The sequence below is a fragment of the Ictidomys tridecemlineatus genome, chromosome 4, assembly GCF_052094955.1.
Source record: "Ictidomys tridecemlineatus isolate mIctTri1 chromosome 4, mIctTri1.hap1, whole genome shotgun sequence".
Lineage (NCBI taxonomy): Eukaryota > Metazoa > Chordata > Mammalia > Rodentia > Sciuridae > Ictidomys > Ictidomys tridecemlineatus.
Genome location: NC_135480.1, coordinates 6,122,968 through 6,148,505, shown reverse-complemented (window position 1 = coordinate 6,148,505; position 25,538 = coordinate 6,122,968). Strand labels below are relative to the sequence as shown.

The window sequence follows — 25,538 nt, the reverse complement described above, 5'->3', positions numbered from 1 at the left end:
GAATGGAATATTACTCAGCAATAAAAGAGAATAAAATCATGGCATTTGCAGGTAAATGGATGGAGTTAGAGAAGATAATGCTAAGTGAAGTTAGCCAATCCCAAAAAAACAAATGCCAAATGTTTTCTTTGATAAAAGGAGGCTGATCCATAGTGGGATAGGGAGGGGGGGCATGGGAGAAAGAGACAAACTCTAGATAGGGCAGAGGGGTGGGGAAGGGAGGGGACGTGGTTATTAATGATGGTGGAATGTGATGATCATTATTATCCAAAGTACATGTATGAAGACACAAAAATAAATAAATATAGATAGATAAATGTGATAATTAATTTTGTGTGTGTAATACTAGGGATTGAACCCAGGGGTGCTCCATCACAGAGCTCCATCCCCGGCCCTTTTTATTTTATATTTTGAGACACGCTAAATTGCTCAAGCTGGCCTCCAACTTGCAATCTTCCTGCTTCGCCCTCCCAAGTCCCTGGGATCACAGACATCCACCACTGTGCCTGGCTAAATATAACAATTTTTTAAAATACATGAATAAAAATATTTAAAAGAAAAAAATCACCGAGGGCAGGTGAAATACGCCAATCACAGAAAGACAAATGCCACAGGACTCTACTACAGGCCGTCCCTCAAGTGGTCACACCCGTGGAGACAAAGTAGAATGGTGGCTTCTGGGGTTGGGGTGGACAAGGGACTTGGTGTTCTGTGGGGACAGTTTCAGATTTGCAAAATGAAAAATGTTCTGTGGGTAGATGGTGGTGACAGTCACATAACAACATGCACATACCTGATGCCACCGAAGACTGCACTTAGAAAAGGTTCAGATGATAAAAGTCATGTGATACGTGTCATATATACCACATCAGACCTTTTTTTTTCTTTTTGGGGGGGTTGGGGGGAGTACCGGGGATTAAACTCGGGGCGCTCAATCACTGAGCCACACCCCCAGCCCTATTTTGCATTTTATTTAGAGACAGGGTCTCCCTGAGTTACTTAGGGCCTCACTAAGTTGCTGAGGCTGGCTTTGAATTCGCGATGTTCCTGCCTCGGCCTCCCAAGCTGCTGAGATCACAGGCGTGCGCCACTGTGTCCAGCACAATAAAGACTTTTTTCATCAAGTGAGGAAAGCTGACATCCCAACATCTGAAGCTCAGAGGTTGACTCCTGAATTTTATCAAGGAGGGAAAACCAGCTCCACGCAAGTCTGAAAGGACGGCAGGGGCCACCTGCACGCCCACCCTGATGGCCCTTACCTACCTGTGTGAGTCATTTCTTCAAAAAAGTTGGAAACGCTTGACTCAGCCATTCCATTTTAAGTAAGGAACTTAAACACAAATTCAATAAGTAAAACAAATATTGTAAAAACCCTAGTGTCATGTGATGGCCACCAATACAGAGAGGAAGAGAAATACAGACAGAATGGAAAGGAAAGTAGGACATTAAGGAAGAAGCCTGTGGGGGCGGGGCGGGGCCCAGTGGGGGGCTGGCCTGGCAGTGAGGTTCCACCCTCAGCACCACACGAAGACAAAATAAAGACACTGTGTCCAAAGGCAGGAAGGCAGGAAGGGAGGAAGAAGTCTGCACAAGAGACCTACAGACAGGAGCGGAAGGACAGCCACTGACCGCCAGGCCCAGTGCAAGGCCTCAGGGCAGTGCAGGAGGCAGCCACGCACAGGTCTGTGGAGACTGCACTTTGCCAAGACCATGAGGGGACAAGTCTGACGCATTCCAGGGAGATGGAGGGCGGAGGTGGGAACTGGGGGGCAGGAGCTGGAGGTTGGGAGCCAGGAGAGGCCGGGCCCAGGGCCAGACATCCAGGCCTCTCAGGCAGCAGGGAGGATCTGACAGGTTTGGAACTGGTCTCTCTGGACAGGCAGCACAGGGACTGCAGATGGCATACGTCTGGACTTTGCAGAGGCTGAGGCGACAGAGCCTCTGACGGGGGAGGAGCCGCGGGGGCTGCCGTGGGGTCGGGGAGATGTCTGGGGTACAGCAGGTCATTTCACTGAGGTCCACCGGCATCCAAGAAAGCTAGAGACCTGGCCTGTGCAGGCGAGGAGACCGTGCCCACTCCAGGACGACTAGAGACGGGCAGGTGGGGCGGGGGACACAGAGGGAGGAGCCAGGGAGGAACGCCTGGCACCATGGACAGGGGTGGTGTGGAAGCCTGGGAGCGAACGTTGTTCTAATAGCGCCACTGGGTTTCTCCAGGCCTGCACGCTCCCTGGAGCACACCCAGGTTGAGTCCCGACCAGGAGGAGACTCCGACAAGAAGACAGAGGGGCCACCTGAGACGAGGCAGGAGCAGGAGCTCTGGGGGCTGGGGGTGGGCCATGGCTCCAAGCAGCAGGGGACAGGCTGAGGAGGGCGCTGGCTTTGGAAGGGCCTCCACATCAGACCTAGCCGCACTAACACAGATAAGGTCCCTTGCTGGGCTCCACGCTCCTCATCTTTCAAACATAGAGGACAACAGTAATTTCTACACCTTGTCCTCATTAAAGAAGTCCCCTTTAACAAGGGGGTGGTGCAAGACCCCGCGCCTATCTGACCCCCCACGCCTCTCCCTCCGTGCTAACCTATGAGGAAGCTTAAGGGCGTAACAGGCTCCTGATGATCTCGCAGAACCACCATAACAAGTGTGATGTGGTCTCTGTGCATCTCACGGCAGGTCTCCAATGTCACCGTGGTTTTCTTTCCTTAATACCTTGAGAATTTCGCCTTTTCACTCAGAGGAAGTGAAACGGCTTCTCTGGCACATCTGAACTGCTGGCACCGCTACCCTCGCATTTGGGGCCATCCAAGTAAGCCGAGGGTGACAGCCCCACGCACTGCCACCAGAGCAGGCCACCTGATGACGGCCGTGCTGCAGAGTGATAGGCCGGTCTGCTGGCCAAGGCTGACTGGCAGCTCGGGAGGAAGCAGGATGGCGGGGGATTTCATCTCACTGCCCCGAACAGCCACCATCCAAAACTTGGACTTGTTTATTTTGATAGTTTCCCATTTAATATTTTTGGAACACAACTGACCACACGTCACTGAACCTCGGTGAAGGAGGACAGCCATGTGCAGTGGAGAAGCCCAGCAGGCGCCACATCAACGCGAGACAAAGGTCCACGTCACCCGTACCAAGCTAGTACCATGCACCTCCTGAGGTGCCCGCCACAGACACGGCGTCCCCTGGGTTCCTGCCTCCCGTGCACAGCCCGGATCTCGTGGAAGACAGGCAAACCCAGACTAGGAGAACCCCACGAGATAACTGGCTCACGCTCTTCAAACACGTCAAGGGGCACGAAAGAGTCGAGAATGGTTTCAGATGACAGGAGGCCAAAAGGACAAGTAAATGCACGTGTGAGCTGGACCCTGGACTGCTGACGCTGTCGGGGACACTGACGAAGTTTAAATAAGGTCTGCAGATCAAACAGCACTGGATCGATGTGCGCTGCCTGGTCTCGCCCCCGGGTCTGACTGTGCTCAGGGAGAGGACACCTCATCTGCACGTGAGAGCGCTGAAGTCCTCAGGGCCAGTGGCGCCACGTCTGCAATTTACACTCCAATGGGTCAGGAGACACAGGGGGACAACAAAGGAAGCAGCAGTACTGGGGACTGGGGTGAGAGGTTGGAGAGGATTCTCTGGACTACTTGATGCTAATTCTGAAATCATTTCAAAGTAACAAGTGAAACCCAGGCCTGGAGCTGATCCCATGGGAGGAGTGGGCCTCGGGCTAGCTGGGAGCTTGGGACAGAGACATGCAGCCCTGTGCTCTGCTCTGGGCTGAGCGCATGTGACATCAGTGCCTGTCATGGCCCCCCGTGCAGTATAGCCTCCAGTCCGTGGAGCTCCACTCTGAGTGGGTGATCAGAGCCGCCAAAACCCTTCCCTTGCAGGAAGCAGGTGGTACTGGCAGCGTGAGACACACACTGGACACGGGCACAGGGTGCAAGTCTCACCCTCGTCCTGGGGAACCAAATGCAACTCTGCCCAGGACCAGGAGGGGCCAGGAGGAGTAAGTGAACCACTGCACAGCACAAAGCCAAGAGGCACAGGTCCAGTGGCTCTGGAGGCTGAGGCAGGAGGATTTCGAGATCAAAGCCAGCCTCAGCAAAAGTGAGGCCCTAAGCAACTCAGCGAGACCTCATCTCTAAATAAATACAAAATAGGCTGGGGATGTGCTCAGTGGTCAAATGCCCCCTGAGTTCAATCTTACACCTCTCCCCCTAAAAAAAAGGGAAGCACAGGGCTCCTTTGGACAAGCAGGACCACAAAACAATAACTGCAGGGCTCCCCTCACTAGACATCAAGCCATTCAAATAAAACACTGAGGGGCCGCCCTTGCTGTGGTGCTAGCAATGAGCATAAACAGTGTCATTCGGCTCGGGTAAGGCACAGAGCAGACCCGTAGCTCCGTGGTCATAGGGCAGCTTCGCCGGAGCCCTATGTAAGGTGATCGGGAGCCTTTGAGATGTTTGTGCTCCCCAGCCCAGTCTTAGCCATCCTAGGAATCCAAATCAAGGAATCAAGAAAACGGGAACCAAGAAGTATGCTCAAGACAGCAGAATTCACAGAGCTCCGACACCAGGACGCTGCTCTGACAGTAAGCATCAATGACAGTGACGCGTGGGCTCCATTCTGATGACGTGGGAGATGCTTGTGATGCAATAAGAAGCCGAGAGAACAACCGAGTGCCATGACCCGGAGGTGCCCTCCACGCAGCCCAGCCGCAGCCCCGCTGGCTCCCACAGGCTCCGCTCAAGCGGAGCTGGTGTGCCCTCTGGGTGCTTTCCCATGTTGCCACGTGGAGAATTCCCATGTTCTTCCCCACTGCAGATGCAGTATTTATGGTGTGAAAACATTCCCGGGGGACGGGGGACCTTTGCAGAAAAAGGCCAAGGGGAGACCTCAGTCCCTGGTGAGAGGACACGGCAGCAGGCACACTTCCCCTTTCCACAGGCTGCCCCGGCCGAGCCCGTCCCGGCCGCAGGCAAGCTCCTCACAGCTGAGGACAGCCACTGGCACCCGGATTCTCAAACCTCCAGAGAAGCTTCAGGCTATTCCCAGGGGCCCTGTCTGTCTCTCCCCACTGTCTGGGTTGGCTCCCCGACTCGGGGACTCCGGTTGTCTTGGGGGTCAGTAGGTCGTGTCTCCCCACCACACATGCTCCCCACTTGCTTTTCCAGACACAGAAAGCGGTTCAGTAGATATTCCACCAAAGGCCAGTACCCTCTGCAGCTCCGGAAGGCCCACCCCTGCCCCCGCAGTGTCACCGAGTGATCACTAATCTGATAGTCAGGACAGAGGGCTGCACTGTCCCTCCCTGCACCCCGCAGGCCCTCTCACACACACACACACACGGTTTGGCTCAGGAGCCTGGTGAAGGCTCTCGGCAGGCCAGGAGTGACACGGCAGTCCCAATCCATGAGGCACCGGGCACAGTGGGGAGTAAGAACATCCCTTTGGGTCCTCATGTCCCTGCAGAGGGCATCCAAAGCAGGCCTGGACTCGAGACCTGAGCTACCAGCCTCTGGGTGAGGGAGCTCCACCTGCGGCACATTGGGCAGAGGCAGGATGGAAGCAGGGCCCGTCCACTGAAGTCCAGGCAGGGGCAGTGGCCCAGGGACAGCCCCTCCCTGTGGGCAGGGGCCCAGCTTTCCTCCTCAGCTCTGAGGTTTAGCACCTGAGGCCCAGTTTCCTTATCAGTAAACTTGGTACTGCCACTCCAACCAGAGCAGGTCACCCTGGGGGTCAACTGAGACAGAACACCTGAAGGGCCAGGCCTCAGGGGACAAAGCCAGCCTGTCACTCTCTTTCCCCCTCCTCCCAGAAGAATGCAGAGATGGAGAGGAATCCCATTCACCTCCACCCAGCTCACCTGACCACCCCCCATTCACAGCTGTCCTGCCTCCCCCCACCACAAAAGCCCCCCCGCCCTGAAGGCACCAGGAGCCTGCCGGCCGCGCAGCTCTCCGCAGGTCTGGGCACATACTGTACTTTGCCACATGCAGAAACTTCCCCCGAAGCTGGAGTCAGGTGTATAGGGCCACACCCGTCCTGGAGCACTCACCCTGCACCAGTCAAGCACCTGGCTTTCAGCACAGAGGACGTGGCAGAGAAGTCACAGCCAGCTGCTGCTCTGCCTGGGGTCACTGGCCCCAGGATACAAAGTTCTTTGGCACTGGGCTGCAGGAGCCCTGGGCTGTGGCCAAAGCAGAAATCAGGAGAAGGGGTACCACCTCCTGAGGCCCAGAGGCCGGATGGGAGGGAAGGGGAGACAGGGAGGTGGGTCCCACACAAGACAGCCCAAAGCCTGCCCCCGCCGTGCCCCGGATGGGCAGGATTCTAAGGGAGGGAGTCCAAGGCCAAGAGGCAGAGCAGAGCTCCGTGGTGGATTTAGGACATGCTGCCACAGAAGGTTAAAGGCACAGAAACGTCAACCTACAGGCAGAGCGGGCCTCGCAGAGCAGCTCAGGAAGGGGTGGTAAAGAGCAAGTGTTGCTGGACCCCGGAACCTAGACACGGCCAGAGTTAAGTTCGCTGCCACAGTTGCAGGGCCTATCACCACCCTGTCCCTCCACCCTCACGCGGACCAAGCACAGGAAGAGGCATCAGAGACACAAAGATAAATGAAAATCTACCTCATTCCCAGAACATCCCACCCTTTCTAGAAAATGGTTAACCTGCTTCTCCTTGGCTGAATACCGCTGCTCTGCAGACCTGGCCGGACCCCGAGGCCGTGCCAGCATCCATGTCCACTGGGGAAAGCCTGCCCGGGGCAGCTGGGGGCCGCACTGCAGCGCCCAGCCGGATACAGGCTCCTGGCAGCTGTCACCAGAGGCTCATCTGAGGCACGGGGACTGGGACAGTCTGCAGGAGGAGCCCAGTGGGCAGAGTCCCACTGCCCCCAAATCTCACCCCACCTCCCAGAGCTGACGCGGGAAGAGGCTGCTGCACAGGGCTGGGGTGGACACAGGAGCCACAGGTTGGAGGCTCTGTGAGCCCAAGGGAGAGCAGAGTGCTGAGGCGGAAGCCGAGGACAGTGAGAGGGCCGCGGCCACCAAAAGTCCTCCTGCTTCCAGACGCCACCCTCAGCCTGTCCGAGACCAAGCCCCAGAATCCTGTGTGACCAGCCTCCTTCCTCATGATGGCACTTCCCAGAAGGCCCTTGCAGACATGGCCTTTTCAGGTTGTCGCTGTGCCAGGTGCATCCTGTCACGCCCCCATGAAGGCACACAACAGGGACATGTGGACACAGGAGCCACGGCCCACCCTGTGCCCTGCATTTGGAGTCTGCGGTTGGTGAAAGGTTGGGAAGAGGCCCTCAAGGTTGACAGGTCTGGCCGAAACCTGCCTGAGGACGTGGAGGCCTCATTGACAGAGCCGAGCGGCATCTTAGTCAGCCCTCGTCCTCAGGAGCAGCAGCTGACCCAGAGTTTCCCCTGTCCGCTTGTGTGACCAGCCTCCTTCCCTGGCCTGCAACCTGCTGTCAGCAGCGTGGCAGGACAGACACTTTTGGGCCCCACTAGCAGAGCAATTGGCTCAGGTCACGTGCCTTGGGGGACAGCACACTGTCTTGCTTGCTACTAGTGATACCCAATAGGAAAAACCTCCCTTTCCTGGCTGCAGCGATGAGGGGGCGGTAAGATCCAACGACCCCGCTGCTGGCTCCTCCCCAGAGCACTGACAGCCAGGGAGGCCTGTCAGCTGGCCCTGGGCCTGGCCCTGGGCCTCAGGGTGCGCATTAGAGACAGGGCAATCGTGAGGTCACTGGGACGCATAAGTAACTCCTTGCAAGCAAGAACGAGCCACAGCAAAGCAAGGAGCATCTGGTGCATCTCCTGCCGCCCCTAAGCGTGGCTCTTGGCTTCCGCCTCTCCCACTTTGGTCTCCCTCAATGCTGGGTCCCTGAGTTTTCCTTTTCCACAGGGGGAGTGGCACTCAGCGGGAGGGCCTGCCACAGCACGCAGGGGGAGGCAGGACAAGGGCCTTGACGTTGACTGCCCAGTCCCAATGAGCTGCTACCACACAGGAACGTTGTGGAGCTGCGCCCACAGTGCAAGCAGGTGGACAGACAGTGGACAGGGAGCCAGGGGAGCCGCCACTCCTGCTGGGCCTTGGGCTGTGCAAAGGTGTTCGTCTGTAGTGATTCATGTGACCCTCGAGATTCCAGCATCCCCATTACAGATACAGAACAAGCACTGAGACTGAGCAACGTGGCCAAGGTCATCAGCAGAGTCAGGTTTGAGCCCAGCTCCTGCCCCCTCCCGAGCAGGGGTGCTGTTAAGGACTAGAGTCTTCACCGACTACAGGATCAGGCTGTGGCTTGCAGCAGAAGCACAGTGTGGCAGCACACGGACACCAAAAAAAGCAAAACCAAAATCCTTCTTCCAATAAAAACTGCCTGAACTCCTGAAGGCCACCAGTGGCTGTGCTGCTACCTGAGACCCGCCAGGCAGCGCTGGCAGCCGCGCATCCCAGATAAGCCAGGGCAGTTACAGCTTGCCCAATAAATCTCCAAATGTCCCCAGAAACTCTGCTACTGCAGACCTACACTACACCTCCCAGGCTGCCTCTTGCAACCAGAAGCAGCACGAAATCCCATAGTCGGGGCCATTTTGGTCCAGACAACATGGCTACTGTGCGGAGCAGAACACTGACGGCCCCCAACAGCTGCTGCAGCCAATCATGTCCTCCCAGGACCCACATCACTTTGGCCCTTAATACCCATTGTCGTGTAGCATCTCCTGCAGCCTCAGAGGGCAGCAGGGGGCAGGAGGTCACGGATGGCAAAGGTGAGGTCCTGCCAGGGGCAGCTGGTGGTGTGGGGGTTCTGAAAGGCCAGGAGTCCCTGCTGCCGCGGCAGACCATCTCAGAGGTGCACGGCAGCAGGGTGAGAGGAGGGGTGGCTCGGAGACAGGCCCCACAATATCCTAATTAATCAACAAGCCCCTCCCCAGCTCCCTCCCGCCAGCCCCAGCACCCGCCCTCCGGCCCAGCCTGGGCTGCCACCAGCCTATGAAAAACCAGAAAGTCTTGGCAGGGGACTTGGGGTGGCGGCAGTGGCCTCTGATGGATGAGCTGCTCTCTCCAGGTTGCTCCACACTGTCCTAAACATGTCCTCCGGGGGCCCAGGGGCTGGCAGCCAGCAGGGACAGATAAAAGGAGGACGCGCCTGGCTTTCAGGCTGCACAGACTGATATCAAAGAGCCTGAGGTGGGAAGGACTGAGGCTGAGATTTCTGGGTAGTAGGAACCTCAGGGAGGGCACGAAGAACAATGCAGGTGACAGAGACAGCAGAGAAAACCAAAGGCGACAGGACGCAGCATGCAAGCACCAGCTGAGGCTTCCCAGCGGTCTTGTGCTCCAGGGCTGTCCCCAGCCTCCAGCCACTGTGATCACCAGGCTCCCTGCAGTGCCACAGCGCCCAGCGACCCTCCACTCAAAGGCTGTGACCCAGGGGAAGGTAGCCTGAGCAGCTGGCACTGTGTGGGTCTGTGCACTGAGGGACAAAGGGGCCTCCTGAGGTCCCAAGGGAGTGGCAGGAAGGACAGGGCCAGCCAGTTGGAGGTGGCTGCTCCCAGCCTCACTGGAGGCAGTGAAGATCCAGGGCCAACACTGCCCCCTGGTGCAAGGAGCTGTCACTGACAACTTCCAGCCAGGACACAGGTGTGGCCTCAGGGACAGAGGGAGGACAGTATTTCTCTTAGTGCTGGCACTTGATCACTGGGGGAAGGCTCTCAGGGGAGGGGTCACTTGCCCTACCTGGCCCACACCCTTTAAGACTCAGCTCAGGAACACTTTCCTGGACACCCAGCCTCCCCAGCCAGTTCCAAAACCCCCAATGGGGCAGCCACCCCTTCAGTCAGCACAATGAGTTAACAGACATGCGAGTGTCCCCTACACACAAGATTAGAGCCCAAAGTGCTGGTGACAGCACACAGGGAGGGTCAAAAGGGCAGAATCAGCAAAGAATGTTTGTCTCTCCCCAATTTACACGTAGAAACCTTGATCTTGGGTTTCCCAGCGTCCAGACTGTGGGAGATACACAAGCTCATATGGCATCCTGTCAAAGCAGCCGGGAGGGTGGGCACCAGGACAGCCGAGGCTCAGGGCTGAGTGGGGTGACAAAGCTGGGGCACTCATGTGCCAGGTGTATACACCCCTGGCCTGTGCTTTGCAGGGAGTGCGACGCTGGACAGGGCAGCGCCTGCAGGCCGTCAGGGATGCTTCGTCACCCAAGTTGCCTAGGGTCCCTGAGCCTCTGCCACTTGCTCGCTCCTCAGCCCTCAATCAAGACCAAGACCAAGGGGCCTGGCTAGACTAGAGTGGGCGCTCAGAAGCCCAGGGGCTTTGGGGGTGGTGAGCTGGGGGCAGGAGGGTGTTGTCACCCAGTGTTGTTGAACTGTGTACTCTCAAAAGAAACGCTGAAGTTCTGGTCCCAGAACCTCAGGATGTGACCTTATTTGGAAAAGGTGAAGCCAAGGTACTCAAGTGAAAGAGGGGTTACTAGGGTGAGCCCTAATCTAACATGCTCGGTGTCCTGATCAAAGGGGGACACTCAGACACAGTGACGGACAACGTGAAGGTGTGGGGAGACCATGGAGAGAAGCGCAGGGAGGCTGAGCCTAGGAAGGTCTCCCCTAGAGGCTTCAGAGCATGGCCTGCGGACGCCTGGGTCGTGAACTTCAAGTTCCAGAGCGGGAGGCAGAAATCCCTGTTGCTGAAGACATCCAGTGTCAGGCCTTTGCCCTGCTGCGGTGGCCTTAGAAACCCACTGCACCCAGGTGCCCCGGCCACTGCCACTCGGCCGGGAAAACCTCAGTGGTACAAGTCTCTCTCTCTCTGCTCATCGGCTGCAGGCCACAGCGCTGGTTTCGGAGCACGTGGCTACTTAGGATCAGAGACAAAGGCGACAAAGGCGAGGGGGAGGCAGGGAGAAGTGAACAAGGCCAAGGGCTGGGGATGTGGCTCAAGCGGTAGCGCGCTCGCCTGGCATGCGTGCGGCCCGGGTTCGATCCTCAGCACCACATACCAACAAAGATGTTGTGTCCGCCGAGAACTAAAAAAATAAATAAATATTAAAAAATTCTCTCTCTATCTCTCTCTCTCTCCTCTCTCACTCTCTCTTAAAAAAAAAAAAAAAAAAAAACAAACAAACAAGGCCAGAGTGCCCAGCAGGCTGGCTCCCAGCAGGGCTGAGCCACAGGAAGGCCTCTGGAGGCAAAGAGGGGACGGATCTTAAAGGAGGCGGAAGGGATGTCCAAAGAAGGCGGGCAGGTGGAGAAGGCGGCTCAGGTGTGGGGGTGGCAGAGCAAATAGCCTGGCCAGTGTCCCAGCAAGGCACAGAAGGCGCTGGGAAAGACCCCCCTGGAGACACCTGGGCTCCAGGTCAAGGGCAAGGAGCTTGGGCTGTGCCCTCAACAGCAGGGTGCAGCGGCCAAACCGGGCAGAGCAGAGACAGATTTGCAACTGACAGGGACCCTGAGGAAGCTGGATTCAGGGAGGAGAGACTAGAGGTGGGGGACAGGAAGATGTCCCAATGCCAGCGAGGAATAACAGGGACTCAAGCCAGGGTCACAGTGGGAGGGTTGGAGGAGACCTGGCAAAAAATACTTGGGCAGTAAAATCATCGAAACCAATCGGATGAGGGCAAAGCAGGGGCGGGGCCGGGCGACTCCGGGCTCCCAAATTACAGACCACTGAGACAGAACCCAACGGAAATGCAGAACCAGCAGCTCGACAAGGACTGACAGCTTTGAGCTGGGGGACCACAGACCTTATGCCCAGGAGAACTGTCCCCAGGCCCCAGTGAGAGATGACAGCAAGTGCTGCCTGGGGGTGAGAGCCATGAGAGGGGCACAGCAGACCTCTGAAAAGGAACAGGAAAGCAGCACAGGTCCCGCCCGCAGGGCTCCCTGGGGGCCTGAGCAGAGCTGAGAGGAGGGTGCAGGGAAGGGTGGGGGCGTCCTGAGCTGGCAGCTAAGGCAGGCTCTGCCTGGTCTAATGCCCCAGTTTGGACAAACACTTCCAGAAAGTCTGAAAAGCAGAGAAATGCAGAGGGAGCTGGAGGACACTAGGATCAATGGACTCTTCTTCTTTTTTAATGAAACACTAAATGGATCCACTGAAACGTAGTGGATCAAACACACGGGTTTATTTCTATTCCCTTCTGAAATCCCACTAAAGCATCAGTACGGGTTTCCCTTTTAAAGAGCAAAACCACAAACACAAAGAGCAGGAGAGCTGACAGCAGCAGATGATGGGGGCGAGAAATGAGAGGAGAAAACTGCTTGGCGTGTGGACTAGCGGTGCAGCCTGAGGAGGAGGAAATCCCGGGGGTCAGGGTTGGGAGTCCCACCATCAAGTGGACCCAAGCCATGGCCGCCTGGGGAGTCCAGAGCCTCATGGCAGGTACCCAGGTGGTGGGATGGGGGACAGGGCCACCAACAGAAGCCCAGATGCTCCTCCCCATCACGCAGCCAGGACTCTCCTGTCCCCAGTGGGCAACAGTGACAGCGGCCCCGACTGTGGGCCAGAGCCAGAGCCCTCTGCGTCCACTGACTCTGCAGGTCTGCAGCTGAGGAACTGACGCTGGCAGGACGGGTCAGTGGCATGCGCGGGCCACGCCCCCGTCATCTGAATCCTGCGCCCTGCTCCTGACCACCACACGATGGCTCTTTCAGAAGACAGGAGGCTTGGTTCCTGGAGCGGCTGCAGCCCAGCCACCAGGCCCAGCCCAGGCAGCAAGGCCCCAGACTGCAGCCGGGGATGAGGGCACCTGCCCATCTGCAGCTGGAAGCCCCTCAGTTCCACAGGGCTCCGCAGGCCCTCCTCCAGGGGACACACCACAGGACTCCTCTCAGGTGACCACTGTGGCTGGACCTTGGATGTCCTCCGAAGGCCCACATGTTAAAGGTTTGATCCCGACAGACAGGGCGGTGCCCATCTGTAGCCCCAGCTGTTTAGGAGGCTGAGGCAGGAGGATCACAAGTTCAAGGCCAGCCTGGGCAACTTAGGGAGACCCGGTTTCAAAATAAAATAAAAACGGCTGGGAATGTGGCCACCGCTAGAGAACCTCTGGGTTCAATTCCCAGTTTAGAAAAAAAAGATCAAAAAAAGTTTGATCCTCAGGGTGCAACTACAAGGAGGGGGGTAGGCTTTAGAAGGTGGGGCCTTGTGGGAGGGCTTCAGGTCACTGGGGCATGCCCTGAGAGAGGACTGTGGACTCTGATCTCTTCCTTTCTGTTTTGCTTCCCGGCCACGGGTGAGCAGGCTCTGCTCTGCCACGTGTGCTCACTGTGATATGCTGTCCCCTCAGAGGCCCCAAACAACCAAGCCATCGACCGTGGACTGGAACCTCCAAAACTGGGAGCCAAAGTAAACCTCTCCTCTTCAGAAGCAGATGACCTCAGATATTTGTTACAGGGACAGACAGCTGAGTAACACAGAAACCAGCCAACCCAGCACAGGATGCCTGAAGCTGTGACATTTGGGCTCTCCAAGAAAAAGCCCGCCTGCAGTCCCCTCGCTACGGGGGCCCGGTGGGGACCACCGCCAACAGGCTCAGCTGCCCAGGTTTCCCAATGGGCTTTGGTGTCGCGTTTTTCAGTAGAAATGTCAGCCAAACACCACCAGATATTTGAGAAAATCACCAAAAATTCACCAAAACAACAACAAAAAAATTTTAAGGGAACTCAAGAGAAAAGCAATACAGAGAGCAGACACTTAGAAAAACTATAATTAATCTCCTCAGAGAAATGAGAAAAGCAATTGCATCCATTAAGTAAGAGGCGGCAGTTATTTTAAAAAGGCAACAAGAAAGAGCTCTAGGAAAGTAAAAATAGAGTTGCAGAAAATTTTAAACATAACAAATAGAAGAATTACGAGGCAGCTCAGGACATCGCCCAGAAAGACGAACCTGCAGAAAAAAAGGGGAAAAGATAGGAAAATAAGAGGCTCAGGTGGGCCCTCCCGTAGCCACTGCCTGGAGTCCCAGAAGGGAGAAGAGAAAGCCAGAGGGAGGGGCCGGCCACCGAGGCCCTGGGGACTGAAGGATTCCTGGGGTTTGGCCTAGCCTCAGGCCGGCAAGCCCTGGAAAAGGATCCAGAGGCCCTTAGCTTCCTGCAAAGTAAGGAACTGCCTCAGGCTGGGTGGCTTAAGACAACAGAAACCACTGTCCTTCAGCTTTGAGGGCAGAAGTCCAACACCAGTGTCCACACCCTGCAGGACAGGCGGGATGGGCAGCATGCCCTCCACTTCTGGTGGCCACTGGGGCTCCTTGGCTTGTGGCCACATCATTTCAATGCCTGCCGGTCCCCTCAGCATATGTCTCTGCCTTCCCAGGACACTCATGATGGCACTTAGGGCCCACCCATGTCATCTTCGCTTGTCAAGATCCTTAATCATATCTGTAGGTCTTTTTTCTTTTTCTGTTTCTGGGGATTGAACCCAGGGGCACTTTACCACTGAGCTACAACCCCACCCCTTTTTACTTTTGATTTTGAGACAGGGTCTCACTAAGTTGCCCAGGGATGGCCTTGAACTTGACCTTGAACCTGCTTAAGCCTCCAAGTTGTGGGGACCACAAGTAGGTTCCACCATGTGTGACTAGAGGACTTTTTTCTTAAAATGTAGAACCTGGATATCCCTGGGGACATCTTCCTGCCCTCTATACTTCTGAACAGGAAAAGGAAGTCTCACCCGACTGTCAACAGTGACAGGAGCCAGATGCTGCTGGTGCAATGTCTTTAAATTTCCGAGGGATAACACTCTCCAACCTGGAATTCTCTACCCAGTTAGACAATCCATCAAAGACTGCAAAATACACAATCCCAGACATGCCTGTCCCTGGGAAGCTCTGAGATGGGCTCTAACAAGACAAGGAGCGGGCTGGCCAGGACTCAGGGGCACAGAGGGGCCTCGCAGGTGCAAGGCCCAGGTGTGCTCCTCAGCATTTCAAACGGACACAGGGTCCAGGTCCAGGTCCCAGGCTGCCAACTAGAGGAGGCAAAGGGACTCCCAGGGTGCAGGAAGTCCCAGGCCACAGTGCACCCTGCTGGCCCAGACGGCCCCCTGCAGAAGGCAGCTCCCTTAGAGGTTCCCGAGGCGGAGTTGACAGGACTGCAGATGGGCCCCTGTCACTGGAAATGCGAGAGCCACTCAGGATGTTTGTTTAGCGGGGGATGAAGGAAGGAGGCAGCTGATGAAAAGTGGACCAGAAAACGCCACCATCCTCCACATTCTGCATTTTCAAAGGTGATTTACTTGATTTAAATAAAGTAAAAATCTGAAAATGTGCTTAAACACAGACCTACACAACTGTGCTGGGAGCTGGGGGAGAAAGAAGGCAGCCACGGGAAGGCGAGGCAGCTTTACAAGTGTAACTCTCAGCAGAGTCCACAGTATTGCTTTTTCCATAAAGGAAAAGTTTAACTTAACAAGGAGGAAACCACCCTCTACAAACAGTAGCAATCTCTGAGGCTCTCCCCTAGCACACTCCCAGACCAAACCCCGCCCTGCTGGGCTCCCTCCCCTTCCAGGCGCCACACTCCTAGGGATGTGAGCCCCATTACCTGGATTTGTGTTTTGATTTTTTTTCATGAATGAGAGCCATTTTTTTAGCTTTTTTCAACTCAATGTAATATTTGAAATCTATTCACATTGGCATTCATATAGAGTCTGTTGTTTTTAATTATTTACTGCTGTTGTTTTTAATTTGTTCTTTTTTTTTGTTTTGTTTTGCTTTATTTTCTTTCTGGGTGCTGGGGAGCAAGCCCAGGCCACAGGCATTCCACCCCAGGGCTATTTCCCCAATCCTTTTGCATTTTTGAGTTCACTAACTGTATCAGCTATAGGTTGTTGTGTTACACGGGCCACAAGTTTATTTGTGTCCCAAAGAGGGACGGCTGTGACTGAAGGTTTTGGCCCCTCCTTTCCTAAGTGCAGACACACCTCCTGGGCAAGGATGCTGCAGGTAGGTGGGGTTCTCTGGGAGGCAATGAGGTTATGGGGGTGGAGCTCTCCTGATGGGGATCACAGTCCTTATAAAGAGATTCCAGAGAGCTCCCTCACGCCCCTCTGTCCAGTAAGGACACAGTGACCTATGAACCAGGAAGTGGGTCCTTATAGGACACCTTGATCTCAAATCTCCCAGCCTCCAGAAAGGTGAGAAATAAATCCCTATTGCTTATAGATGACTCCGTCATGGATCGTGTTTGGCAGCCCACACAAAGACAGTGATAGTAGGTGCTTTCCAATCTTTGGCTATTAAGAACCGTATCATACAGACTGACAAAATTATAATTGCTTCAGTGGGACAAGAGGTCCATGGGGTCCATTACACTGTTTGTTCCACTGCTGCATATGATTGAACCTTCAAAATAAAACTCAGTTAAAAGTGAGTAACCTTGACCTCGTATAAAAGATATGTAAGAATTTCTCTAGGACATAGACTTAAATTGGCCCAGGGGCACTCAACCACTGAGCAACATCCCAGCCCTGTTTTGTATTTTATTTAGAGACAGGGTCTTGCTGAGTTGCTTAGAGCCTCGCTAAGTTGCTGAGGCTGGTTTTGAACTCACAATCTTCCTGCCTCAGCCTCCAGAGCTGCTGGGATTACAGGCATGCACCAGGGCGCCCGGCTAGGCACATTCTTAATGTTAACATTGTCAAATATCTCTCCAGACTCACATTGTCCTAACAATCTGTATTGACACTGGAGTGCAGCCAAGCTTCTGTGTCCCCATGTAGTCACTGACTCTATAATGTCAGACTTTGCTTTTGTCAATCTTGTGGGTATAAAATCGCACCTTGCTTTACATTCCGGTTCCTTGATTACTAGTGAGGTCAGACATTTTCTCATGATTGTGGGCATATTTCTAGGTTTTTCTCTTACCTGCCTGTTCACGTCACTTGCCATTGTTCTGCAGATCTGGCTATCTTTCTCTTGTGGAGCTGTAACACATCTTTACATGTTCTAGACAGGGCCATCAGGCCGCATCCTCTGTTGTGTGGGGAAGCCCCTCCTGCATGGAGGAGGATTAGCAGGTGCTGGAAGGGGAAGGGGCAAGAAGCCCAGCAAGAGGCTGAGGGAGAGCGGGTGGGATGAGAGCTGGAGCAAGTCCAGGAAGGAGGCCCCGGGCTCGGGTGAAGACGACCTCCTCCTCTGGGACCAAAGGCCTGGGCTTCCGGGACAGGCCCAGCTGCAGAGCATCCCAGTGTCTGGCTACAGGCCACACCAACGCTTCCCACTCTGACGGGTCCCGGCTGTCCCATCCCAGGAGGCACAACCCAAAGAGCAGAGCAGCAGCCCACGGCAGGTCCACATGCAGCAGCACCACTTCCCACTGACATCAGGTGGCCCGTCACCACAGCTGCCCAAGAACCCAGAGTAATGAGGTCAATGAGGCACCAGGGATGACTGCCACTAAACTTTAAGAAAATGTTTGGCAGCTGGATCAGCAGAAGACGTATTAGAAAAAGCAGCGGCATTTCCCTCTGACGGAGCTTAGAAGAACTTAGTTTTCTGAATACGTGGGTTTAGGTCAAGTGGTTCTTCTAGAACAGCAAAATGTTAGACTGATTATGTAAGTGATTTCTTAAATTTTTGTGGTGATTAACCTTGGAGAAGAGACACAAGCAGTTTTCAGTCTGTATTCTGGTACATTCTTATAGAATGCTGGTTTGATATTCTTTCTTTGGAGGAAATAAGGCAAAAGTTAGGAACATTTGGGGTTTAGACATCAAATAAGTTCTAGTTAAAGTCTACCAGGAACCAGAGTTCTGTGACCCTCAGGACAACCTGACGGGCTTTTGTCTCTCCTTCCTCTCCTAATTCTTCCCAAGCATGAAGTTACCAGGTCAATGGCTGCCACAGTCAGAAAATTAAAATGCAAACCTCTCCGTTAAAATCTGAATTTCAGACACACAGAATAAAAAAAAAAAAAAAAGTATATCCCATGCTCTATTTGGGGTATACTTACACTATAACATTATTTGTTGTTTACTTAAATTTAAATTTAACTGGGCATCCTGTATTTTATCTGGCAACCCTGATGGGCTGGCAGAGTTGAGTCCCTGATGGGATCTTAAGCAAAGAAATGGGTGCAGAGGCCCAGTGTTGACAGGGTGGAGGGGAGCGGGGGAGCCAGCGGCAAAGACGCAGCCAGGACGGCAGGAGCTGACTGCCCGGGTTCAGAGCAGACTCTGGAGAGCGCCTTTACCTCTGGGCCTCAATTTCTTCACTTGTATATTCAGAAATTTAAAAAATACCAAAGAGCTCAGAGGGTTTTTACAAAGATCAGTTGAGTTGAGGCATGAGACAGTTTAAACTGCCTGAAGCCCAGCAGAGAGGTGCCACCAGCAATTCCAGCAATTCCAGCAACTCGGGAGGCTAAGGCAGGAGGATCCCAAGTCCAAAACCAGCCTGAGCAACCCAGCAAGGCCAGTCTCAAACAATAAAAAGAAAAAGCAATTCCTGGCACATAATCAGTCTCTATCCTAAAGGGTGGTTTCGGTGTTGGCAGCACCACTTAGTATCAGTGCTGACCTGTGGCCGATGAGCACTGGGGCTGGAAGGGACCCGGGAAGACAGCAGAGCCCCAGGTGGAGGGCTGGGGCTGCGGCAGCGCAGTCCTCACTTGTTGGGATGATGCTCTGTACAAAGTCCACCCGGACACCCGCTTGCCCAGAACAAGTCAGGCCTCCAAAGGAGGATGTCCGGCTGCCGGCACACTGTCCAGGGGCGCGCCAGAGGCCGTGCATGGTCCTGGCTCACTCCCTGACTAGAGCTGGACGACGCATCTCTCTCTAGTTCTCTGCTCAGTGGCAGCAGTTGGTGGCCTGAGGTTGGCCCCGATGGGCGTGCTTATGCCACAGAACCTGGCAAACGCTGTAATGGGGTCCTTTCCTCACCTCCAGCCCTGACAGAATACCCTGATGGGGCACAGGCACGCGCACCCCAGAGGGGCTGGGTGGCTGGGGACGGGGCTGGGTGCACGGTGCCCCTGCTCTACTTTTCCTGTAGCTACAGAACTCAAATAAGAGGACTCCTTTTTTTTTTAAAGGCCTAGTGTATAGAAGGTTTAGGTTGGTCAAACTCAGGAAGAGGTGAGGGAGAAAGGAAATGGGCCCTGTCCATATTCAAGTAGCTTGAAGCCATTTGGCAGCACTAATTAGGATATGAGCATATCAAAATGAAAATTCTTTTGATAATCGCACTTAACAACTTGAAAATTATTCCTCTGTCTTCTAAGGGACTAATTTCTTTGTTCCCACCCTCCACACCTCTGTCTGTCTCTCTCTCTCAACCAAGTGTGAGAATTTAAAAGCACAGCTTTTTGATACGCCTCCCCCCCACAACACACACACACACACACACACACAAAGCCAAGACATCTCCCGGCTCCCCAGGAACCAAGCTGAGACAGCTCTTCCCTCCCGTGCCTGTCATCCACCCAGAAGTCCTTGCTGCCACCCCCTAACCCTCACACCCTCCCCTCCTTCCATTACGAAGCCACCCTGAATCACTCCCTTCCGACTGCCTGGATTCTGGCAAAAGCCCCCTAAGCCATCACCACAGCTTGAGCTACCAAGGCACCTGGTTATTATTGATCGGTTAATTGATTTGGGTGCTGGGGATTGAACCCAGGGCTTACAAGGGAAGCACTCTACTAACTGAGCTATATCCCCAGCCCAGAGTTCAGTCTTCGGGCTGGGGATGTGGCTCAAGCAGTAGCGCTCTCGCCTGGCATGTGTGCGGCCCGGGTTCTATCCTCAGCACCACATACAAACAATGATGTTGTGTCCGCCAAAAACTAAAAAATAAATATTAAAAAAAATTCTCTCTCTCTCTCTCTCTCTCCCTCTCTCATTAAAAAAAAAAAAAAAAAAAAAAAAAAAAAAGAGTTCAGTCTTCTTAAAACCTCCGAGCCCTGCCGCACACGTGTGAGATCTGGTCTCCCTGGCCTCCTCTCCCAGGGTCTCTCTAGTGTGCTTCCCAGCCTTGTCTCCCACCACTCCACAGCCTCCTGGACCCTGCCCCCGGCCTGCCCACTGCCTCCTCTTTGTTCCGGGAAGGTCTGGCATGGTCTGACCTCTGTCAGAGCACCACCTCCACCCAGACGGTCCTACCCCGTGAGCCTTCCCCCCCTCCTCACTGGATGCAAGTCTGACTTGCGCGTCTCATTTTTCTCCCTACTTAAATTCAGTAGATTTAAAAAACATCCAAGGACAAAGCAGACAGGAGAAGAAATGGCAGCAATGTAACCCAGGAAGCTGGACACAGTTAAGGGTCACTGACCTTGTAGCCCCACACTGGCCAGGGGGAGGCTGATGGTCCACCCGACTCCACCACCCACCACATCTACTGTAGGATCCACAAAGGGCCAGGTTCCCCCAGAACAGGGCTGAGTGTGCCCACCAGGGGTGGGTGAAAGCTCTTGAGAAGCCACATCTCCCTCCCATGCCCAGGAGACCACCCGCAGGGGTCCTCTGGAGAAGGGAGGCCAAGTGACTGCACATCCCGTCCCCTTCCCTCACTCCCAGAACACCAGCAACCAAGGAGGAAAGACTCCGGATGTGAACACTGAGGTTCCCAAAGAACAGCCCACCCAGGTTACCTACTGTGAGACGGACCCCAGTATGTTCTGGATGCTCAGGCCTCTCGTGAGCCCCCAAGATCACCTGGCAGATTCATAAAGAAAACAAACCAAAGAAAAGAAAAGTCTCACAAAAAAACCCTGGAGGAAGCCAACCATCCAGGGAGAAGAAACCTACAGAAACCTACATGCATCAAGAGCCTGGGAGTGGCAGACCACAGCCCTGCACGGCGGCACTCCGACGCCTGTCTTGGAAGAATCACTCAGGGAGAAAAACAGGGCCTCAAGGAAACTAAAAAAGATAGGAGAAACTGGCCAAAAGAAAGCAATAGAAAGGTTGGAAGTTAAATGACAGGAAATCTAGAAATGGAACAAAAAGGCAAATGAAATGGAACATAGGAAAGAAAGGAGAAAAACTGGAGAGTCACTCCAAGAGATCCACAATCGAAAGGATAGAAGCTTTAGGAAGAGGAAACAGAAAGAGGAAGAAATGAAATAATCCAGGAAACTCCCAGGACAGAGCGTGGAGGGCCCCGCTGGAGCCCACCAAGGTCCTGTAGGTTTCAGATCCTGGAAGCCGACAGACATCAGGGAGGGGACAAAAATCAGAAAGGTTTTGGATTTCTTGGCAACTTGCAAAGCTAGAAAAGTACAAAGCAAGTCTTCAAACTTGTCAAGGAAAAATGATTTCCAACCTGAACTTTCCTCTCCAGCCAAACCATTCATTGACCACGTAAGCAGGCAAAATAAAGACAGAGAGCAACCACACTCGCCACGGAGCCACGTGGGTAAGTTCCACCCAGCAAGGGACCTTGAGAGTGGGGGGGGGCGGGATGGGGACGGGGACCAGGAGCTCTGGAGGAACCAGCCAGGACAGCAGTGATGTGTGGGTGGGGTGCTGGCCTCCACTTCATGGGACCCTCCTCAGGGGCACTGAAGGCAACAGAGTCGTCATTCTCACTGACAAGACTCCTAGGTCATGGCCTGTGATGGCACCGACCACGAGATGGGAAAGTCGCTGCAGAACGACATGGAGCCCAGGACGCGCTTCTAACCCACACCTTAGCAGGAGCCTTCAGATGCCAATGGCCCCAGCAGGGAAGATGGCAAAACTTGCCCAGTCGCGTGCACACCCCACACCTGCGCACTGTTTCTAGAATGAGACTCCAGGAGCCGATAATGGTAGTGGCCTCTGGGGAAGAGATGTGGGGGAAGGCTGATCATCCACTGTCTACGTCCTGAATTTGAACCATATACTTGCTTCTTCAAAAAGTAGATGAAATACAATATATGCAAAGCATATCCTCCCACCCTTTGAGGCCCCATTTCGCTGGCCGTTCCCTCAAGAAGCTGTTCCTGGCTCTCCATCTTGGCCCAGAACAAGCTGGGTGTCCTCCTCCTGACCTGCTCCTCTCTGGGCACTGGTCAGTGGGCACAGGTCGAATGTCCTGCCTAGAGCTCTTTGGAGGCCGATACAGTTTCCCTCTATCTGTGGTTTGGCTTTCCGTAGTTTCTGTGACCTGGAGCCAATTGTGGTCTGAAAAATATTAAATAGAAAATTCTAAAACCAAACAATTCCTAAGTTTTAAACCGTGTGCCATCATAAGTAGCATGATGAAATCTCTCTCAATCCCACTCTGTCCTGCCTGAAACGTGAACCGTTCGTAGCAAACCCATGCTGTATATACTACCCTCCCGTCGGTCACTTAGCCATCTTGGTTACAGGCCAGCCAGAACAGTACCACAGTGCTTGTGCTCAAGTAATACTTATTTTACTTACTAATGGCCCCAAAGTACAAGCACAGTGAAGCTGCCTCAGATATGCCTAAGGATTTCCTGTAAATGAAAAGGTAAAAGTTCTTGACTTGATAAGACAGAAAAATCAGGCTGGGGTTGCTAAGACCTTTGGTAAGAATCTTCTACTTGTGAAAAAGGAGAACAAATTCATGCTAGTTTTGCTGTCATTCCTCAAAACTTGGGGTCATTGAAAAAATCGGGTCTACTGTGCATAAAAAGTGCTTAGTCATTCACCCTCCTCCAGCTTTCCACGTGGGCCCTGTGGGGGGGGGGTACAGGATATTTTGAGAGAAAGGCCACATTCACTTCCTTTCATTATAGTATATCCTTATAATTGTTTCACTTGATTATTAGTAATGGTTGTTAATCTCTTACTATGCCTAACTTATAATTAAACTTCATCACAGGCTTGTATGTACAGGAAAACAAATGATATATATGAGAGTTTGATACTGAGGTTTCAGGCCTCTACTGGGGGTCTTGGGAGGCACCCTCAAGGACAAGGGGGTCTAGTGCATCTCTATCATGTAAACTTGTGCGTGTGACTTGCTCTAGGAGCGCTGGAAGGGCACTTCCGTTTCCTGCCTACTACGTATGCCAGGCACCTCCAAGCTCAATCTCTTGGGGTATCATCAATCCTCATTTTACTGATAAGAAAAGTGAGGCTTAGAAGGACTCATAGGAAGTGGCGGATTCAGGAATAATGAGGCCTGTCCAATTTCAGGGCCCCTGTTTTTCACCAGAGTAACCTGGTCCCGTGCCTGGTTCACAGAGTGGTTCCAAAAATGTTTAACTGAAGCAAAATTTAAAATCCAAATTAGAATTCAAAGGTGCTGCTGGAGCTGGGGTCTTCCTGTACTCTAAATTTTGAAAAAGAGGCTACAAGTACTCAAGGGTGGGCAGTGCCTCCACCCAGCCAAGGTGGGCCAGGGCCAGGGGCTACTGATAGTAGGAAGCTCCCCATCCAACCGGGGGAGGTTCTGGGTATCCTACAGCAGTACCCCCAAGGGCTCTGAGTTTGTCTCCAACAGCTTTATTAAAGATACAACTCAAATACCACATGGTTCGTACATTTGAAGAACAATTCAGCCGCATGTAGTGTAGTCAGACAGGTGCACAGGTTACCAGAATGGACTTCAGAACACAGTCCTCTCCCATGGCCATCCCCCACTCCGTTGGCTGCCTCAGCCCCAGGTGACCACTAACAACTCTGCCTATGGATTTGCCTATTCTAGAACATTTCATATAAATAAAATTTTTAAATGATCTGGCTCTGCGTGTGCAATTTTTTTCACCTGGAGTGCTTTGTCAAGGTCCATGCGTCAGTGCATTGTTACTTTTTATACCTGAGTAACATCCCATTAGGTGGGTATGTCACATTGTATTTACTGATTTACCAGCAGACGGATCTGGGGTTGTTCTGGTAATCACGAACGATGCTGCTATGACATTAGTGTATAAGTGTTTGGGTGGACACACGCACGCCTTCCTTCCTCACGTGTGTACCCTCGAGTAGACCTGGGGGATCACAATGTAGCTGTTTAACAACCAAGGAACTGCCAGGCTTTTCCTAAGCCATTAAATTGTTTTGTGTTCAACTAGGAGTGTAAGAAGGGTCCAAATTCTCCACATCCTCGCGGACGCTTGTTATTATCTGCCTTTTTAAAATATCTTTTAGTTATAGGTGAATGCCCTATCTTTATTTTAAAGTATTTCTATGTGGTGCTGGGGATGGAACCCAGTGTCTCACACACGGTAGGCGAGCACGCTACCTCTGAGCCACAACCCCAACCCAATTATCTGCCTTTTTGATTAAACACCCTAGTGGAGGTGAAGTGGTATCTCACTGCGGCTTTTATCTTCATTCCTCCTTTCATTCGTCTCAGGAGGAATGATTTCAAGCACCTCTTCCTGGGTTTACTGGTTGTCTGTATATCCTCTTTGGAGAAATATCTATTTGAATCCTTTGCCCATTTGTAAATGGAATTATTTGCCTTTTTATTGTTGAGTTGTAAGAGTTCTTTACATATTCTAGGTACAAATTTCTTGTCAGATGGGTGATATCCAAAATTATCTCCTGAGATTCTCTGGGTTACTTTCTCACCTTCTTCAAGATGTCCTTTGGAGCACAAAAATTTTTAATTCTAATGATTCACAATCGTTCTTTTATTGCTTTTGCTTTGGCATCACATCTAAAAAACACTGCCTGTGTGCTAGGGTTGTAGTTCAGTGGCAGGGTGCTCGCCCAGCACGTGTAAGGCCCTGGGTTTGATCCTCAGCACCACATAAAAATAAACAAATTAAATAAAGGTATTGGGTCCATCTACAACGAAAAAATTGCCTAACACAAGGAGACAAAGAATTATACCTATTTTTTCTTCTACTAGTTTTATGGTTTTAGCTCATCCATGTAAGACTTTGATCCATTTTGAACGAGCGTTAGCATGTGATGTGGATTAAATTGCCAGTGTTCTCACTGAAAGTCAACTGACCAACGTGAGTTTATTTCTGGACTTTGAATTCTATTCCAGAGATCTGTGTGTTGCCACAGGCCAGTGTCACTGTCTCTTGATTACTGTACCTTTGTAGTAAGTTCTTAAATCGGGAAATGAGTCCTCCAGCCTTGTTCTTTTTTTCCCCAAGATTCTTCTAGCCATTCTGTGTGTCCTGCATTTCCACGTGAACTGCAGGATCATCTTGTCAGCTTCTGCAAATACAGGCACATGGGCTGCGACAGGAAGGTACTGAATCCATTAGTCTCTGACCCAGGAGCTTTGGGTCTTCTCCTGTTTCTTTAGAACTTTAATTTCTTTCAAAATGTTTTATAGTTTTCAGGGCACAAGCTTTGAACTTCTTTTATTTATTCCTAAGTATTTTATTCTTTTTGATGCTATTAAATAGACTTTTAAATTTCAGTTTTCTCACTTATACTATATAGAAATATGAGGATGCAACCAACCTTAGGTAAAAATAGTTTTAAAAATACATGATGTTGGGGGCTGGGGTTGTGGCTCAGTGGTAGAGCGTTTGCCTCACATGCGTGAGGCACTGGGTTCAATCCTCAGCACCACATTAAAATAAATAAAATAAAGATATTCTGTCCTTCTACAATTACAAAAAAATTTTTTTAAACACATGATGTTGTT

At 52.6% G+C, this 25,538-nt stretch overlaps 1 protein-coding gene across 8 annotated transcripts in view; it reads right to left on the bottom strand.

The window, feature by feature from the left end:
- Pc (pyruvate carboxylase) overlaps positions 1-25,538 on the bottom strand; it is a 114,749-nt gene that overhangs the window by 26,227 nt on the left and 62,984 nt on the right. Inside the window, exon 1 of one of the 8 annotated variants that reach the window (XM_040284043.2) lies at positions 6,066-6,087. The exons of the other annotated variants lie outside the window; for them this stretch is intronic. The gene's annotated coding sequence lies outside the window, so the exon portion shown is untranslated. Of the gene's footprint in view, positions 1-6,065; positions 6,088-25,538 lie in introns of those variants that run through there. 8 annotated transcript variants of the gene reach the window in all.